Consider the following 18,575-nt stretch of genomic DNA (forward strand, 5'->3'; position numbering starts at 1 on the left):
AAATAAAGTTACCTGTTGTTACCTGAACGTCAAATACTAAGAATGGGCGGCCTATGAAAGAATTAGTACTTTCATTAAGTATACTAAACCGGCTAATTGGGAATAGACAAACTGTAAAAAGCCCTCTGAGAAAGCCCCTCTCTAACCTTTGTTAGTAAGCTTTTCTGTAGCCTGCCTGTTGATGTATTTTCGGTTTGAACAGTGCACAACATGAAGAGACGGAACACTGGCGGCTTGTCACAATGCCCCCCGATGACATCACAATAGCGCTGCTGCCTAGAAAACAAGCTGCGCAGAAGAAGTTGTTCTTTGTGTGGGAGGGTGGGCTAGTGGAAGGAGGGGGCAATCTCTTTTTTTCCCGGGTGGTAGGGGGATGACAGGAGAAGGGAAGCGGGTGGTGAGAAAGGTACAGAGGGCAGGGTTTGGGGGCTGGGAAGGAAAGGGAAAAGATTAGGGTTTGGGGATGATGAAAGGGCTTTCTACGGGTAAGGATGGCAAAGGGTGGCAGTGACGGAAAGTCAGGCAACCTGTCCTGTCCGTCTTTTTGTATCGTGAATTGGAAAGACTGCAAGGGGGAGGGGAGTTGCTTGCGCCCTAAAGGAGGAGTTATTCAGATTCATTGCAGTGGGCGGCGGCTGCAAAACGCACCATTCTTCTTGTTTTTGCTCTGCAAAGCAGCCTTTTCAAGGGTTGGCTTGGGTGACAAAATGTCTTGTGTAGGCGTGGGTTTGTCTCCCTCTCGCTCTCTCTCCCTAAGATGTGTCCGGCATAGGCCAGGGTGCCACTCGAGGCTCAAACCAATTCTGGTTATCGCTTCTCGGCCTTTTGGCTAAGATCAAGTGTAGTATCTGTTCTTATCAGTTTAATATCTGATACGTCCCCTATCTGGGGACCATATATTAAATGGATTTTTAGAACAGGGAGATGGAAAAAGAGCTTGCTCTGTCCACTCCACGCATTGACCTGGTATTGCAGTACCTCCAGGAACGGTGCACCCCTTCTTAACCCAGTTTCCAAAAGCAGAACTCGATTCACCTGATTCATATTAGCCCGATTAGCGAATTGAAATGAATTTTTATCTAACACACTTTTTACTTGCTTTATTCATCCAAATAGCAAACTCATCACCACTCAACTTCACCAACTCTGCTATGTCCCGTGCAGTATCTTGTTGTCAGTCTAATCTAGATCATGTGTAATTGAATGGAATAGATCCCTTTTGGACAAAGTGGAGTCAGATGCTGCAGTGACCACAGGTGTGAGAGGATCTACAATTGGCATCTGGTGTTATCTCTCTGCTTCCACTCCAAATAAAGTTACCTGTTGTTACCTGAACGTCAAATACTAAGAATGGGCGGCCTATGAAAGAATTAGTACTTTCATTAAGTATACTAAACCGGCTAATTGGGAATAGACAAACTGTAAAAAGCCCTCTGAGAAAGCCCCTCTCTAACCTTTGTTAGTAAGCTTTTCTGTAGCCTGCCTGTTGATGTATTTTCGGTTTGAACAGTGCACAACATGAAGAGACGGAACACTGGCGGCTTGTCACAATGCCCCCCGATGACATCACAATAGCGCTGCTGCCTAGAAAACAAGCTGCGCAGAAGAAGTTGTTCTTTGGGTGGGAGGGTGGGCTAGTGGAAGGAGGGGGCAATCTCTTTTTTTCCCGGGTGGTAGGGGGATGACAGGAGAAGGGAAGCGGGTGGTGAGAAAGGTACAGAGGGCAGGGTTTGGGGGCTGGGAAGGAAAGGGAAAAGATTAGGGTTTGGGGATGATGAAAGGGCTTTCTACGGGTAAGGATGGCAAAGGGTGGCAGTGACGGAAAGTCAGGCAACCTGTCCTGTCCGTCTTTTTGTATCGTGAATTGGAAAGACTGCAAGGGGGAGGGGAGTTGCTTGCGCCCTAAAGGAGGAGTTATTCAGATTCATTGCAGTGGGCGGCGGCTGCAAAACGCACCATTCTTCTTGTTTTTGCTCTGCAAAGCAGCCTTTTCAAGGGTTGGCTTGGGTGACAAAATGTCTTGTGTAGGCGTGGGTTTGTCTCCCTCTCGCTCTCTCTCCCTAAGATGTGTCCGGCATAGGCCAGGGTGCCACTCGAGGCCCAAACCAATTCTGGTTATCGCTTCTCGGCCTTTTGGCTAAGATCAAGTGTAGTATCTGTTCTTATCAGTTTAATATCTGATACGTCCCCTATCTGGGGACCATATATTAAATGGATTTTTAGAACAGGGAGATGGAAAAAGAGCTTGCTCTGTCCACTCCACGCATTGACCTGGTATTGCAGTACCTCCAGGAACGGTGCACCCCTTCTTAACCCAGTTTCCAAAAGCAGAACTCGATTCACCTGATTCATATTAGCCCGATTAGCGAATTGAAATGAATTTTTATCTAACACACTTTTTACTTGCTTTATTCATCCAAATAGCAAACTCATCACCACTCAACTTCACCAACTCTGCTATGTCCCGTGCAGTATCTTGTTGTCAGTCTAATCTAGATCATGTGTAATTGAATGGAATAGATCCCTTTTGGACAAAGTGGAGTCAGATGCTGCAGTGACCACAGGTGTGAGAGGATCTACAATTGGCATCTGGTGTTATCTCTCTGCTTCCACTCCAAATAAAGTTACCTGTTGTTACCTGAACGTCAAATACTAAGAATGGGCGGCCTATGAAAGAATTAGTACTTTCATTAAGTATACTAAACCGGCTAATTGGGAATAGACAAACTGTAAAAAGCCCTCTGAGAAAGCCCCTCTCTAACCTTTGTTAGTAAGCTTTTCTGTAGCCTGCCTGTTGATGTATTTTCGGTTTGAACAGTGCACAACATGAAGAGACGGAACACTGGCGGCTTGTCACAATGCCCCCCGATGACATCACAATAGCGCTGCTGCCTAGAAAACAAGCTGCGCAGAAGAAGTTGTTCTTTGGGTGGGAGGGTGGGCTAGTGGAAGGAGGGGGCAATCTCTTTTTTTCCCGGGTGGTAGGGGGATGACAGGAGAAGGGAAGCGGGTGGTGAGAAAGGTACAGAGGGCAGGGTTTGGGGGCTGGGAAGGAAAGGGAAAAGATTAGGGTTTGGGGATGATGAAAGGGCTTTCTACGGGTAAGGATGGCAAAGGGTGGCAGTGACGGAAAGTCAGGCAACCTGTCCTGTCCGTCTTTTTGTATCGTGAATTGGAAAGACTGCAAGGGGGAGGGGAGTTGCTTGCGCCCTAAAGGAGGAGTTATTCAGATTCATTGCAGTGGGCGGCGGCTGCAAAACGCACCATTCTTCTTGTTTTTGCTCTGCAAAGCAGCCTTTTCAAGGGTTGGCTTGGGTGACAAAATGTCTTGTGTAGGCGTGGGTTTGTCTCCCTCTCGCTCTCTCTCCCTAAGATGTGTCCGGCATAGGCCAGGGTGCCACTCGAGGCCCAAACCAATTCTGGTTATCGCTTCTCGGCCTTTTGGCTAAGATCAAGTGTAGTATCTGTTCTTATCAGTTTAATATCTGATACGTCCCCTATCTGGGGACCATATATTAAATGGATTTTTAGAACAGGGAGATGGAAAAAGAGCTTGCTCTGTCCACTCCACGCATTGACCTGGTATTGCAGTACCTCCAGGAACGGTGCACCCCTTCTTAACCCAGTTTCCAAAAGCAGAACTCGATTCACCTGATTCATATTAGCCCGATTAGCGAATTGAAATGAATTTTTATCTAACACACTTTTTACTTGCTTTATTCATCCAAATAGCAAACTCATCACCACTCAACTTCACCAACTCTGCTATGTCCCGTGCAGTATCTTGTTGTCAGTCTAATCTAGATCATGTGTAATTGAATGGAATAGATCCCTTTTGGACAAAGTGGAGTCAGATGCTGCAGTGACCACAGGTGTGAGAGGATCTACAATTGGCATCTGGTGTTATCTCTCTGCTTCCACTCCAAATAAAGTTACCTGTTGTTACCTGAACGTCAAATACTAAGAATGGGCGGCCTATGAAAGAATTAGTACTTTCATTAAGTATACTAAACCGGCTAATTGGGAATAGACAAACTGTAAAAAGCCCTCTGAGAAAGCCCCTCTCTAACCTTTGTTAGTAAGCTTTTCTGTAGCCTGCCTGTTGATGTATTTTCGGTTTGAACAGTGCACAACATGAAGAGACGGAACACTGGCGGCTTGTCACAATGCCCCCCGATGACATCACAATAGCGCTGCTGCCTAGAAAACAAGCTGCGCAGAAGAAGTTGTTCTTTGGGTGGGAGGGTGGGCTAGTGGAAGGAGGGGGCAATCTCTTTTTTTCCCGGGTGGTAGGGGGATGACAGGAGAAGGGAAGCGGGTGGTGAGAAAGGTACAGAGGGCAGGGTTTGGGGGCTGGGAAGGAAAGGGAAAAGATTAGGGTTTGGGGATGATGAAAGGGCTTTCTACGGGTAAGGATGGCAAAGGGTGGCAGTGACGGAAAGTCAGGCAACCTGTCCTGTCCGTCTTTTTGTATCGTGAATTGGAAAGACTGCAAGGGGGAGGGGAGTTGCTTGCGCCCTAAAGGAGGAGTTATTCAGATTCATTGCAGTGGGCGGCGGCTGCAAAACGCACCATTCTTCTTGTTTTTGCTCTGCAAAGCAGCCTTTTCAAGGGTTGGCTTGGGTGACAAAATGTCTTGTGTAGGCGTGGGTTTGTCTCCCTCTCGCTCTCTCTCCCTAAGATGTGTCCGGCATAGGCCAGGGTGCCACTCGAGGCCCAAACCAATTCTGGTTATCGCTTCTCGGCCTTTTGGCTAAGATCAAGTGTAGTATCTGTTCTTATCAGTTTAATATCTGATACGTCCCCTATCTGGGGACCATATATTAAATGGATTTTTAGAACAGGGAGATGGAAAAAGAGCTTGCTCTGTCCACTCCACGCATTGACCTGGTATTGCAGTACCTCCAGGAACGGTGCACCCCTTCTTAACCCAGTTTCCAAAAGCAGAACTCGATTCACCTGATTCATATTAGCCCGATTAGCGAATTGAAATGAATTTTTATCTAACACACTTTTTACTTGCTTTATTCATCCAAATAGCAAACTCATCACCACTCAACTTCACCAACTCTGCTATGTCCCGTGCAGTATCTTGTTGTCAGTCTAATCTAGATCATGTGTAATTGAATGGAATAGATCCCTTTTGGACAAAGTGGAGTCAGATGCTGCAGTGACCACAGGTGTGAGAGGATCTACAATTGGCATCTGGTGTTATCTCTCTGCTTCCACTCCAAATAAAGTTACCTGTTGTTACCTGAACGTCAAATACTAAGAATGGGCGGCCTATGAAAGAATTAGTACTTTCATTAAGTATACTAAACCGGCTAATTGGGAATAGACAAACTGTAAAAAGCCCTCTGAGAAAGCCCCTCTCTAACCTTTGTTAGTAAGCTTTTCTGTAGCCTGCCTGTTGATGTATTTTCGGTTTGAACAGTGCACAACATGAAGAGACGGAACACTGGCGGCTTGTCACAATGCCCCCCGATGACATCACAATAGCGCTGCTGCCTAGAAAACAAGCTGCGCAGAAGAAGTTGTTCTTTGGGTGGGAGGGTGGGCTAGTGGAAGGAGGGGGCAATCTCTTTTTTTCCCGGGTGGTAGGGGGATGACAGGAGAAGGGAAGCGGGTGGTGAGAAAGGTACAGAGGGCAGGGTTTGGGGGCTGGGAAGGAAAGGGAAAAGATTAGGGTTTGGGGATGATGAAAGGGCTTTCTACGGGTAAGGATGGCAAAGGGTGGCAGTGACGGAAAGTCAGGCAACCTGTCCTGTCCGTCTTTTTGTATCGTGAATTGGAAAGACTGCAAGGGGGAGGGGAGTTGCTTGCGCCCTAAAGGAGGAGTTATTCAGATTCATTGCAGTGGGCGGCGGCTGCAAAACGCACCATTCTTCTTGTTTTTGCTCTGCAAAGCAGCCTTTTCAAGGGTTGGCTTGGGTGACAAAATGTCTTGTGTAGGCGTGGGTTTGTCTCCCTCTCGCTCTCTCTCCCTAAGATGTGTCCGGCATAGGCCAGGGTGCCACTCGAGGCCCAAACCAATTCTGGTTATCGCTTCTCGGCCTTTTGGCTAAGATCAAGTGTAGTATCTGTTCTTATCAGTTTAATATCTGATACGTCCCCTATCTGGGGACCATATATTAAATGGATTTTTAGAACAGGGAGATGGAAAAAGAGCTTGCTCTGTCCACTCCACGCATTGACCTGGTATTGCAGTACCTCCAGGAACGGTGCACCCCTTCTTAACCCAGTTTCCAAAAGCAGAACTCGATTCACCTGATTCATATTAGCCCGATTAGCGAATTGAAATGAATTTTTATCTAACACACTTTTTACTTGCTTTATTCATCCAAATAGCAAACTCATCACCACTCAACTTCACCAACTCTGCTATGTCCCGTGCAGTATCTTGTTGTCAGTCTAATCTAGATCATGTGTAATTGAATGGAATAGATCCCTTTTGGACAAAGTGGAGTCAGATGCTGCAGTGACCACAGGTGTGAGAGGATCTACAATTGGCATCTGGTGTTATCTCTCTGCTTCCACTCCAAATAAAGTTACCTGTTGTTACCTGAACGTCAAATACTAAGAATGGGCGGCCTATGAAAGAATTAGTACTTTCATTAAGTATACTAAACCGGCTAATTGGGAATAGACAAACTGTAAAAAGCCCTCTGAGAAAGCCCCTCTCTAACCTTTGTTAGTAAGCTTTTCTGTAGCCTGCCTGTTGATGTATTTTCGGTTTGAACAGTGCACAACATGAAGAGACGGAACACTGGCGGCTTGTCACAATGCCCCCCGATGACATCACAATAGCGCTGCTGCCTAGAAAACAAGCTGCGCAGAAGAAGTTGTTCTTTGGGTGGGAGGGTGGGCTAGTGGAAGGAGGGGGCAATCTCTTTTTTTCCCGGGTGGTAGGGGGATGACAGGAGAAGGGAAGCGGGTGGTGAGAAAGGTACAGAGGGCAGGGTTTGGGGGCTGGGAAGGAAAGGGAAAAGATTAGGGTTTGGGGATGATGAAAGGGCTTTCTACGGGTAAGGATGGCAAAGGGTGGCAGTGACGGAAAGTCAGGCAACCTGTCCTGTCCGTCTTTTTGTATCGTGAATTGGAAAGACTGCAAGGGGGAGGGGAGTTGCTTGCGCCCTAAAGGAGGAGTTATTCAGATTCATTGCAGTGGGCGGCGGCTGCAAAACGCACCATTCTTCTTGTTTTTGCTCTGCAAAGCAGCCTTTTCAAGGGTTGGCTTGGGTGACAAAATGTCTTGTGTAGGCGTGGGTTTGTCTCCCTCTCGCTCTCTCTCCCTAAGATGTGTCCGGCATAGGCCAGGGTGCCACTCGAGGCCCAAACCAATTCTGGTTATCGCTTCTCGGCCTTTTGGCTAAGATCAAGTGTAGTATCTGTTCTTATCAGTTTAATATCTGATACGTCCCCTATCTGGGGACCATATATTAAATGGATTTTTAGAACAGGGAGATGGAAAAAGAGCTTGCTCTGTCCACTCCACGCATTGACCTGGTATTGCAGTACCTCCAGGAACGGTGCACCCCTTCTTAACCCAGTTTCCAAAAGCAGAACTCGATTCACCTGATTCATATTAGCCCGATTAGCGAATTGAAATGAATTTTTATCTAACACACTTTTTACTTGCTTTATTCATCCAAATAGCAAACTCATCACCACTCAACTTCACCAACTCTGCTATGTCCCGTGCAGTATCTTGTTGTCAGTCTAATCTAGATCATGTGTAATTGAATGGAATAGATCCCTTTTGGACAAAGTGGAGTCAGATGCTGCAGTGACCACAGGTGTGAGAGGATCTACAATTGGCATCTGGTGTTATCTCTCTGCTTCCACTCCAAATAAAGTTACCTGTTGTTACCTGAACGTCAAATACTAAGAATGGGCGGCCTATGAAAGAATTAGTACTTTCATTAAGTATACTAAACCGGCTAATTGGGAATAGACAAACTGTAAAAAGCCCTCTGAGAAAGCCCCTCTCTAACCTTTGTTAGTAAGCTTTTCTGTAGCCTGCCTGTTGATGTATTTTCGGTTTGAACAGTGCACAACATGAAGAGACGGAACACTGGCGGCTTGTCACAATGCCCCCCGATGACATCACAATAGCGCTGCTGCCTAGAAAACAAGCTGCGCAGAAGAAGTTGTTCTTTGGGTGGGAGGGTGGGCTAGTGGAAGGAGGGGGCAATCTCTTTTTTTCCCGGGTGGTAGGGGGATGACAGGAGAAGGGAAGCGGGTGGTGAGAAAGGTACAGAGGGCAGGGTTTGGGGGCTGGGAAGGAAAGGGAAAAGATTAGGGTTTGGGGATGATGAAAGGGCTTTCTACGGGTAAGGATGGCAAAGGGTGGCAGTGACGGAAAGTCAGGCAACCTGTCCTGTCCGTCTTTTTGTATCGTGAATTGGAAAGACTGCAAGGGGGAGGGGAGTTGCTTGCGCCCTAAAGGAGGAGTTATTCAGATTCATTGCAGTGGGCGGGCGGCTGCAAAACGCACCATTCTTCTTGTTTTTGCTCTGCAAAGCAGCCTTTTCAAGGGTTGGCTTGGGTGACAAAATGTCTTGTGTAGGCGTGGGTTTGTCTCCCTCTCGCTCTCTCTCCCTAAGATGTGTCCGGCATAGGCCAGGGTGCCACTCGAGGCCCAAACCAATTCTGGTTATCGCTTCTCGGCCTTTTGGCTAAGATCAAGTGTAGTATCTGTTCTTATCAGTTTAATATCTGATACGTCCCCTATCTGGGGACCATATATTAAATGGATTTTTAGAACAGGGAGATGGAAAAAGAGCTTGCTCTGTCCACTCCACGCATTGACCTGGTATTGCAGTACCTCCAGGAACGGTGCACCCCTTCTTAACCCAGTTTCCAAAAGCAGAACTCGATTCACCTGATTCATATTAGCCCGATTAGCGAATTGAAATGAATTTTTATCTAACACACTTTTTACTTGCTTTATTCATCCAAATAGCAAACTCATCACCACTCAACTTCACCAACTCTGCTATGTCCCGTGCAGTATCTTGTTGTCAGTCTAATCTAGATCATGTGTAATTGAATGGAATAGATCCCTTTTGGACAAAGTGGAGTCAGATGCTGCAGTGACCACAGGTGTGAGAGGATCTACAATTGGCATCTGGTGTTATCTCTCTGCTTCCACTCCAAATAAAGTTACCTGTTGTTACCTGAACGTCAAATACTAAGAATGGGCGGCCTATGAAAGAATTAGTACTTTCATTAAGTATACTAAACCGGCTAATTGGGAATAGACAAACTGTAAAAAGCCCTCTGAGAAAGCCCCTCTCTAACCTTTGTTAGTAAGCTTTTCTGTAGCCTGCCTGTTGATGTATTTTCGGTTTGAACAGTGCACAACATGAAGAGACGGAACACTGGCGGCTTGTCACAATGCCCCCCGATGACATCACAATAGCGCTGCTGCCTAGAAAACAAGCTGCGCAGAAGAAGTTGTTCTTTGGGTGGGAGGGTGGGCTAGTGGAAGGAGGGGGCAATCTCTTTTTTTCCCGGGTGGTAGGGGGATGACAGGAGAAGGGAAGCGGGTGGTGAGAAAGGTACAGAGGGCAGGGTTTGGGGGCTGGGAAGGAAAGGGAAAAGATTAGGGTTTGGGGATGATGAAAGGGCTTTCTACGGGTAAGGATGGCAAAGGGTGGCAGTGACGGAAAGTCAGGCAACCTGTCCTGTCCGTCTTTTTGTATCGTGAATTGGAAAGACTGCAAGGGGGAGGGGAGTTGCTTGCGCCCTAAAGGAGGAGTTATTCAGATTCATTGCAGTGGGCGGCGGCTGCAAACGCACCATTCTTCTTGTTTTTGCTCTGCAAAGCAGCCTTTTCAAGGGTTGGCTTGGGTGACAAAATGTCTTGTGTAGGCGTGGGTTTGTCTCCCTCTCGCTCTCTCTCCCTAAGATGTGTCCGGCATAGGCCAGGGTGCCACTCGAGGCCCAAACCAATTCTGGTTATCGCTTCTCGGCCTTTTGGCTAAGATCAAGTGTAGTATCTGTTCTTATCAGTTTAATATCTGATACGTCCCCTATCTGGGGACCATATATTAAATGGATTTTTAGAACAGGGAGATGGAAAAAGAGCTTGCTCTGTCCACTCCACGCATTGACCTGGTATTGCAGTACCTCCAGGAACGGTGCACCCCTTCTTAACCCAGTTTCCAAAAGCAGAACTCGATTCACCTGATTCATATTAGCCCGATTAGCGAATTGAAATGAATTTTTATCTAACACACTTTTTACTTGCTTTATTCATCCAAATAGCAAACTCATCACCACTCAACTTCACCAACTCTGCTATGTCCCGTGCAGTATCTTGTTGTCAGTCTAATCTAGATCATGTGTAATTGAATGGAATAGATCCCTTTTGGACAAAGTGGAGTCAGATGCTGCAGTGACCACAGGTGTGAGAGGATCTACAATTGGCATCTGGTGTTATCTCTCTGCTTCCACTCCAAATAAAGTTACCTGTTGTTACCTGAACGTCAAATACTAAGAATGGGCGGCCTATGAAAGAATTAGTACTTTCATTAAGTATACTAAACCGGCTAATTGGGAATAGACAAACTGTAAAAAGCCCTCTGAGAAAGCCCCTCTCTAACCTTTGTTAGTAAGCTTTTCTGTAGCCTGCCTGTTGATGTATTTTCGGTTTGAACAGTGCACAACATGAAGAGACGGAACACTGGCGGCTTGTCACAATGCCCCCCGATGACATCACAATAGCGCTGCTGCCTAGAAAACAAGCTGCGCAGAAGAAGTTGTTCTTTGGGTGGGAGGGTGGGCTAGTGGAAGGAGGGGGCAATCTCTTTTTTTCCCGGGTGGTAGGGGGATGACAGGAGAAGGGAAGCGGGTGGTGAGAAAGGTACAGAGGGCAGGGTTTGGGGGCTGGGAAGGAAAGGGAAAAGATTAGGGTTTGGGGATGATGAAAGGGCTTTCTACGGGTAAGGATGGCAAAGGGTGGCAGTGACGGAAAGTCAGGCAACCTGTCTTGTCCGTCTTTTTGTATCGTGAATTGGAAAGACTGCAAGGGGGAGGGGAGTTGCTTGCGCCCTAAAGGAGGAGTTATTCAGATTCATTGCAGTGGGCGGCGGCTGCAAAACGCACCATTCTTCTTGTTTTTGCTCTGCAAAGCAGCCTTTTCAAGGGTTGGCTTGGGTGACAAAATGTCTTGTGTAGGCGTGGGTTTGTCTCCCTCTCGCTCTCTCTCCCTAAGATGTGTCCGGCATAGGCCAGGGTGCCACTCGAGGCCCAAACCAATTCTGGTTATCGCTTCTCGGCCTTTTGGCTAAGATCAAGTGTAGTCCCTTCATTGGGTTTGCCTTGGTCTTGGCTGGGAGGGGCCCGGGCTTGCACAACCGCCGGCCTCGGGGATTGTTGCGCCTTTTGGTGCTTACGTCCCCTTATGGCTGGTGGTTCCTGGGCTCGGGAGGCGATCACCTGCGGCACTGCGCTTTTGTGTGGTGGCCGATGACCGTTTTCTGAAATTTGCGGATGAAATCTCATCTGTTCTTATCAGTTTAATATCTGATACGTCCCCTATCTGGGGACCATATATTAAATGGATTTTTAGAACAGGGAGATGGAAAAAGAGCTTGCTCTGTCCACTCCACGCATTGACCTGGTATTGCAGTACCTCCAGGAACGGTGCACCCCTTCTTAACCCAGTTTCCAAAAGCAGAACTCGATTCACCTGATTCATATTAGCCCGATTAGCGAATTGAAATGAATTTTTATCTAACACACTTTTTACTTGCTTTATTCATCCAAATAGCAAACTCATCACCACTCAACTTCACCAACTCTGCTATGTCCCGTGCAGTATCTTGTTGTCAGTCTAATCTAGATCATGTGTAATTGAATGGAATAGATCCCTTTTGGACAAAGTGGAGTCAGATGCTGCAGTGACCACAGGTGTGAGAGGATCTACAATTGGCATCTGGTGTTATCTCTCTGCTTCCACTCCAAATAAAGTTACCTGTTGTTACCTGAACGTCAAATACTAAGAATGGGCGGCCTATGAAAGAATTAGTACTTTCATTAAGTATACTAAACCGGCTAATTGGGAATAGACAAACTGTAAAAAGCCCTCTGAGAAAGCCCCTCTCTAACCTTTGTTAGTAAGCTTTTCTGTAGCCTGCCTGTTGATGTATTTTCGGTTTGAACAGTGCACAACATGAAGAGACGGAACACTGGCGGCTTGTCACAATGCCCCCTGATGACATCACAATAGCGCTGCTGCCTAGAAAACAAGCTGCGCAGAAGAAGTTGTTCTTTGGGTGGGAGGGTGGGCTAGTGGAAGGAGGGGGCAATCTCTTTTTTTCCCGGGTGGTAGGGGGATGACAGGAGAAGGGAAGCGGGTGGTGAGAAAGGTACAGAGGGCAGGGTTTGGGGGCTGGGAAGGAAAGGGAAAAGATTAGGGTTTGGGGATGATGAAAGGGCTTTCTACGGGTAAGGATGGCAAAGGGTGGCAGTGACGGAAAGTCAGGCAACCTGTCCTGTCCGTCTTTTTGTATCGTGAATTGGAAAGACTGCAAGGGGGAGGGGAGTTGCTTGCGCCCTAAAGGAGGAGTTATTCAGATTCATTGCAGTGGGCGGCGGCTGCAAAACGCACCATTCTTCTTGTTTTTGCTCTGCAAAGCAGCCTTTTCAAGGGTTGGCTTGGGTGACAAAATGTCTTGTGTAGGCGTGGGTTTGTCTCCCTCTCGCTCTCTCTCCCTAAGATGTGTCCGGCATAGGCCAGGGTGCCACTCGAGGCCCAAACCAATTCTGGTTATCGCTTCTCGGCCTTTTGGCTAAGATCAAGTGTAGTATCTGTTCTTATCAGTTTAATATCTGATACGTCCCCTATCTGGGGACCATATATTAAATGGATTTTTAGAACAGGGAGATGGAAAAAGAGCTTGCTCTGTCCACTCCACGCATTGACCTGGTATTGCAGTACCTCCAGGAACGGTGCACCCCTTCTTAACCCAGTTTCCAAAAGCAGAACTCGATTCACCTGATTCATATTAGCCCGATTAGCGAATTGAAATGAATTTTTATCTAACACACTTTTTACTTGCTTTATTCATCCAAATAGCAAACTCATCACCACTCAACTTCACCAACTCTGCTATGTCCCGTGCAGTATCTTGTTGTCAGTCTAATCTAGATCATGTGTAATTGAATGGAATAGATCCCTTTTGGACAAAGTGGAGTCAGATGCTGCAGTGACCACAGGTGTGAGAGGATCTACAATTGGCATCTGGTGTTATCTCTCTGCTTCCACTCCAAATAAAGTTACCTGTTGTTACCTGAACGTCAAATACTAAGAATGGGCGGCCTATGAAAGAATTAGTACTTTCATTAAGTATACTAAACCGGCTAATTGGGAATAGACAAACTGTAAAAAGCCCTCTGAGAAAGCCCCTCTCTAACCTTTGTTAGTAAGCTTTTCTGTAGCCTGCCTGTTGATGTATTTTCGGTTTGAACAGTGCACAACATGAAGAGACGGAACACTGGCGGCTTGTCACAATGCCCCCCGATGACATCACAATAGCGCTGCTGCCTAGAAAACAAGCTGCGCAGAAGAAGTTGTTCTTTGGGTGGGAGGGTGGGCTAGTGGAAGGAGGGGGCAATCTCTTTTTTTCCCGGGTGGTAGGGGGATGACAGGAGAAGGGAAGCGGGTGGTGAGAAAGGTACAGAGGGCAGGGTTTGGGGGCTGGGAAGGAAAGGGAAAAGATTAGGGTTTGGGGATGATGAAAGGGCTTTCTACGGGTAAGGATGGCAAAGGGTGGCAGTGACGGAAAGTCAGGCAACCTGTCCTGTCCGTCTTTTTGTATCGTGAATTGGAAAGACTGCAAGGGGGAGGGGAGTTGCTTGCGCCCTAAAGGAGGAGTTATTCAGATTCATTGCAGTGGGCGGCGGCTGCAAAACGCACCATTCTTCTTGTTTTTGCTCTGCAAAGCAGCCTTTTCAAGGGTTGGCTTGGGTGACAAAATGTCTTGTGTAGGCGTGGGTTTGTCTCCCTCTCGCTCTCTCTCCCTAAGATGTGTCCGGCATAGGCCAGGGTGCCACTCGAGGCCCAAACCAATTCTGGTTATCGCTTCTCGGCCTTTTGGCTAAGATCAAGTGTAGTATCTGTTCTTATCAGTTTAATATCTGATACGTCCCCTATCTGGGGACCATATATTAAATGGATTTTTAGAACAGGGAGATGGAAAAAGAGCTTGCTCTGTCCACTCCACGCATTGACCTGGTATTGCAGTACCTCCAGGAACGGTGCACCCCTTCTTAACCCAGTTTCCAAAAGCAGAACTCGATTCACCTGATTCATATTAGCCCGATTAGCGAATTGAAATGAATTTTTATCTAACACACTTTTTACTTGCTTTATTCATCCAAATAGCAAACTCATCACCACTCAACTTCACCAACTCTGCTATGTCCCGTGCAGTATCTTGTTGTCAGTCTAATCTAGATCATGTGTAATTGAATGGAATAGATCCCTTTTGGACAAAGTGGAGTCAGATGCTGCAGTGACCACAGGTGTGAGAGGATCTACAATTGGCATCTGGTGTTATCTCTCTGCTTCCACTCCAAATAAAGTTACCTGTTGTTACCTGAACGTCAAATACTAAGAATGGGCGGCCTATGAAAGAATTAGTACTTTCATTAAGTATACTAAACCGGCTAATTGGGAATAGACAAACTGTAAAAAGCCCTCTGAGAAAGCCCCTCTCTAACCTTTGTTAGTAAGCTTTTCTGTAGCCTGCCTGTTGATGTATTTTCGGTTTGAACAGTGCACAACATGAAGAGACGGAACACTGGCGGCTTGTCACAATGCCCCCCGATGACATCACAATAGCGCTGCTGCCTAGAAAACAAGCTGCGCAGAAGAAGTTGTTCTTTGGGTGGGAGGGTGGGCTAGTGGAAGGAGGGGGCAATCTCTTTTTTTCCCGGGTAGTAGGGGGATGACAGGAGAAGGGAAGCGGGTGGTGAGAAAGGTACAGAGGGCAGGGTTTGGGGGCTGGGAAGGAAAGGGAAAAGATTAGGGTTTGGGGATGATGAAAGGGCTTTCTACGGGTAAGGATGGCAAAGGGTGGCAGTGACGGAAAGTCAGGCAACCTGTCCTGTCCGTCTTTTTGTATCGTGAATTGGAAAGACTGCAAGGGGGAGGGGAGTTGCTTGCGCCCTAAAGGAGGAGTTATTCAGATTCATTGCAGTGGGCGGCGGCTGCAAAACGCACCATTCTTCTTGTTTTTGCTCTGCAAAGCAGCCTTTTCAAGGGTTGGCTTGAGTGACAAAATGTCTTGTGTAGGCGTGGGTTTGTCTCCCTCTCGCTCTCTCTCCCTAAGATGTGTCCGGCATAGGCCAGGGTGCCACTCGAGGCCCAAACCAATTCTGGTTATCGCTTCTCGGCCTTTTGGCTAAGATCAAGTGTAGTATCTGTTCTTATCAGTTTAATATCTGATACGTCCCCTATCTGGGGACCATATATTAAATGGATTTTTAGAACAGGGAGATGGAAAAAGAGCTTGCTCTGTCCACTCCACGCATTGACCTGGTATTGCAGTACCTCCAGGAACGGTGCACCCCTTCTTAACCCAGTTTCCAAAAGCAGAACTCGATTCACCTGATTCATATTAGCCCGATTAGCGAATTGAAATGAATTTTTATCTAACACACTTTTTACTTGCTTTATTCATCCAAATAGCAAACTCATCACCACTCAACTTCACCAACTCTGCTATGTCCCGTGCAGTATCTTGTTGTCAGTCTAATCTAGATCATGTGTAATTGAATGGAATAGATCCCTTTTGGACAAAGTGGAGTCAGATGCTGCAGTGACCACAGGTGTGAGAGGATCTACAATTGGCATCTGGTGTTATCTCTCTGCTTCCACTCCAAATAAAGTTACCTGTTGTTACCTGAACGTCAAATACTAAGAATGGGCGGCCTATGAAAGAATTAGTACTTTCATTAAGTATACTAAACCGGCTAATTGGGAATAGACAAACTGTAAAAAGCCCTCTGAGAAAGCCCCTCTCTAACCTTTGTTAGTAAGCTTTTCTGTAGCCTGCCTGTTGATGTATTTTCGGTTTGAACAGTGCACAACATGAAGAGACGGAACACTGGCGGCTTGTCACAATGCCCCCCGATGACATCACAATAGCGCTGCTGCCTAGAAAACAAGCTGCGCAGAAGAAGTTGTTCTTTGGGTGGGAGGGTGGGCTAGTGGAAGGAGGGGGCAATCTCTTTTTTTCCCGGGTGGTAGGGGGATGACAGGAGAAGGGAAGCGGGTGGTGAGAAAGGTACAGAGGGCAGGGTTTGGGGGCTGGGAAGGAAAGGGAAAAGATTAGGGTTTGGGGATGATGAAAGGGCTTTCTACGGGTAAGGATGGCAAAGGGTGGCAGTGACGGAAAGTCAGGCAACCTGTCCTGTCCGTCTTTTTGTATCGTGAATTGGAAAGACTGCAAGGGGGAGGGGAGTTGCTTGCGCCCTAAAGGAGGAGTTATTCAGATTCATTGCAGTGGGCGGCGGCTGCAAAACGCACCATTCTTCTTGTTTTTGCTCTGCAAAGCAGCCTTTTCAAGGGTTGGCTTGGGTGACAAAATGTCTTGTGTAGGCGTGGGTTTGTCTCCCTCTCGCTCTCTCTCCCTAAGATGTGTCCGGCATAGGCCAGGGTGCCACTCGAGGCCCAAACCAATTCTGGTTATCGCTTCTCGGCCTTTTGGCTAAGATCAAGTGTAGTATCTGTTCTTATCAGTTTAATATCTGATACGTCCCCTATCTGGGGACCATATATTAAATGGATTTTTAGAACAGGGAGATGGAAAAAGAGCTTGCTCTGTCCACTCCACGCATTGACCTGGTATTGCAGTACCTCCAGGAACGGTGCACCCCTTCTTAACCCAGTTTCCAAAAGCAGAACTCGATTCACCTGATTCATATTAGCCCGATTAGCGAATTGAAATGAATTTTTATCTAACACACTTTTTACTTGCTTTATTCATCCAAATAGCAAACTCATCACCACTCAACTTCACCAACTCTGCTATGTCCCGTGCAGTATCTTGTTGTCAGTCTAATCTAGATCATGTGTAATTGAATGGAATAGATCCCTTTTGGACAAAGTGGAGTCAGATGCTGCAGTGACCACAGGTGTGAGAGGATCTACAATTGGCATCTGGTGTTATCTCTCTGCTTCCACTCCAAATAAAGTTACCTGTTGTTACCTGAACGTCAAATACTAAGAATGGGCGGCCTATGAAAGAATTAGTACTTTCATTAAGTATACTAAACCGGCTAATTGGGAATAGACAAACTGTAAAAAGCCCTCTGAGAAAGCCCCTCTCTAACCTTTGTTAGTAAGCTTTTCTGTAGCCTGCCTGTTGATGTATTTTCGGTTTGAACAGTGCACAACATGAAGAGACGGAACACTGGCGGCTTGTCACAATGCCCCCCGATGACATCACAATAGCGCTGCTGCCTAGAAAACAAGCTGCGCAGAAGAAGTTGTTCTTTGGGTGGGAGGGTGGGCTAGTGGAAGGAGGGGGCAATCTCTTTTTTTCCCGGGTGGTAGGGGGATGACAGGAGAAGGGAAGCGGGTGGTGAGAAAGGTACAGAGGGCAGGGTTTGGGGGCTGGGAAGGAAAGGGAAAAGATTAGGGTTTGGGGATGATGAAAGGGCTTTCTACGGGTAAGGATGGCAAAGGGTGGCAGTGACGGAAAGTCAGGCAACCTGTCCTGTCCGTCTTTTTGTATCGTGAATTGGAAAGACTGCAAGGGGGAGGGGAGTTGCTTGCGCCCTAAAGGAGGAGTTATTCAGATTCATTGCAGTGGGCGGCGGCTGCAAAACGCACCATTCTTCTTGTTTTTGCTCTGCAAAGCAGCCTTTTCAAGGGTTGGCTTGGGTGACAAAATGTCTTGTGTAGGCGTGGGTTTGTCTCCCTCTCGCTCTCTCTCCCTAAGATGTGTCCGGCATAGGCCAGGGTGCCACTCGAGGCCCAAACCAATTCTGGTTATCGCTTCTCGGCCTTTTGGCTAAGATCAAGTGTAGTATCTGTTCTTATCAGTTTAATATCTGATACGTCCCCTATCTGGGGACCATATATTAAATGGATTTTTAGAACAGGGAGATGGAAAAAGAGCTTGCTCTGTCCACTCCACGCATTGACCTGGTATTGCAGTACCTCCAGGAACGGTGCACCCCTTCTTAACCCAGTTTCCAAAAGCAGAACTCGATTCACCTGATTCATATTAGCCCGATTAGCGAATTGAAATGAATTTTTATCTAACACACTTTTTACTTGCTTTATTCATCCAAATAGCAAACTCATCACCACTCAACTTCACCAACTCTGCTATGTCCCGTGCAGTATCTTGTTGTCAGTCTAATCTAGATCATGTGTAATTGAATGGAATAGATCCCTTTTGGACAAAGTGGAGTCAGATGCTGCAGTGACCACAGGTGTGAGAGGATCTACAATTGGCATCTGGTGTTATCTCTCTGCTTCCACTCCAAATAAAGTTACCTGTTGTTACCTGAACGTCAAATACTAAGAATGGGCGGCCTATGAAAGAATT

The 18,575-nt window shown here is 46.8% G+C and overlaps 14 non-coding genes across 14 annotated transcripts; all 14 read left to right on the top strand.

Annotated features, from left to right (window-relative positions):
* The first annotated feature begins 809 nt into the window (after positions 1-809).
* On the top strand, positions 810-1,000 carry LOC142286156 (U2 spliceosomal RNA). Its single transcript, XR_012747370.1, has one exon. It is a non-coding gene; the product is annotated as a U2 spliceosomal RNA (small nuclear RNA).
* Positions 1,001-2,117: 1,117 nt separating this feature from the next.
* Positions 2,118-2,308, top strand: LOC142286157 (U2 spliceosomal RNA). Its single transcript, XR_012747371.1, has one exon. It is a non-coding gene; the product is annotated as a U2 spliceosomal RNA (small nuclear RNA).
* Positions 2,309-3,425: 1,117 nt separating this feature from the next.
* Positions 3,426-3,616, top strand: LOC142286158 (U2 spliceosomal RNA). The gene has a single exon (XR_012747372.1). It is a non-coding gene; the product is annotated as a U2 spliceosomal RNA (small nuclear RNA).
* A 1,117-nt stretch (positions 3,617-4,733) lies between these two features.
* On the top strand, positions 4,734-4,924 carry LOC142286159 (U2 spliceosomal RNA). The gene has a single exon (XR_012747373.1). It is a non-coding gene; the product is annotated as a U2 spliceosomal RNA (small nuclear RNA).
* Positions 4,925-6,041: 1,117 nt separating this feature from the next.
* LOC142286160 (U2 spliceosomal RNA) lies at positions 6,042-6,232 on the top strand. Its single transcript, XR_012747374.1, has one exon. It is a non-coding gene; the product is annotated as a U2 spliceosomal RNA (small nuclear RNA).
* Positions 6,233-7,349: 1,117 nt separating this feature from the next.
* Positions 7,350-7,540, top strand: LOC142286161 (U2 spliceosomal RNA). The gene has a single exon (XR_012747375.1). It is a non-coding gene; the product is annotated as a U2 spliceosomal RNA (small nuclear RNA).
* Positions 7,541-8,658: 1,118 nt separating this feature from the next.
* Positions 8,659-8,849, top strand: LOC142286162 (U2 spliceosomal RNA). Its single transcript, XR_012747376.1, has one exon. It is a non-coding gene; the product is annotated as a U2 spliceosomal RNA (small nuclear RNA).
* A 1,116-nt stretch (positions 8,850-9,965) lies between these two features.
* On the top strand, positions 9,966-10,156 carry LOC142286163 (U2 spliceosomal RNA). Its single transcript, XR_012747377.1, has one exon. It is a non-coding gene; the product is annotated as a U2 spliceosomal RNA (small nuclear RNA).
* A 1,322-nt stretch (positions 10,157-11,478) lies between these two features.
* Positions 11,479-11,663, top strand: LOC142286134 (U2 spliceosomal RNA). The gene has a single exon (XR_012747350.1). It is a non-coding gene; the product is annotated as a U2 spliceosomal RNA (small nuclear RNA).
* Positions 11,664-12,780: 1,117 nt separating this feature from the next.
* LOC142286164 (U2 spliceosomal RNA) lies at positions 12,781-12,971 on the top strand. The gene has a single exon (XR_012747378.1). It is a non-coding gene; the product is annotated as a U2 spliceosomal RNA (small nuclear RNA).
* Positions 12,972-14,088: 1,117 nt separating this feature from the next.
* Positions 14,089-14,279, top strand: LOC142286165 (U2 spliceosomal RNA). The gene has a single exon (XR_012747379.1). It is a non-coding gene; the product is annotated as a U2 spliceosomal RNA (small nuclear RNA).
* Positions 14,280-15,396: 1,117 nt separating this feature from the next.
* Positions 15,397-15,587, top strand: LOC142286168 (U2 spliceosomal RNA). Its single transcript, XR_012747381.1, has one exon. It is a non-coding gene; the product is annotated as a U2 spliceosomal RNA (small nuclear RNA).
* Positions 15,588-16,704: 1,117 nt separating this feature from the next.
* Positions 16,705-16,895, top strand: LOC142286169 (U2 spliceosomal RNA). Its single transcript, XR_012747382.1, has one exon. It is a non-coding gene; the product is annotated as a U2 spliceosomal RNA (small nuclear RNA).
* Positions 16,896-18,012: 1,117 nt separating this feature from the next.
* LOC142286170 (U2 spliceosomal RNA) lies at positions 18,013-18,203 on the top strand. The gene has a single exon (XR_012747383.1). It is a non-coding gene; the product is annotated as a U2 spliceosomal RNA (small nuclear RNA).
* The last annotated feature ends 372 nt before the right edge of the window (positions 18,204-18,575 follow it).

The sequence above is a fragment of the Anomaloglossus baeobatrachus genome, unplaced genomic scaffold (genome assembly GCF_048569485.1).
Source record: "Anomaloglossus baeobatrachus isolate aAnoBae1 unplaced genomic scaffold, aAnoBae1.hap1 Scaffold_645, whole genome shotgun sequence".
Taxonomy (NCBI): domain Eukaryota; kingdom Metazoa; phylum Chordata; class Amphibia; order Anura; family Aromobatidae; genus Anomaloglossus; species Anomaloglossus baeobatrachus.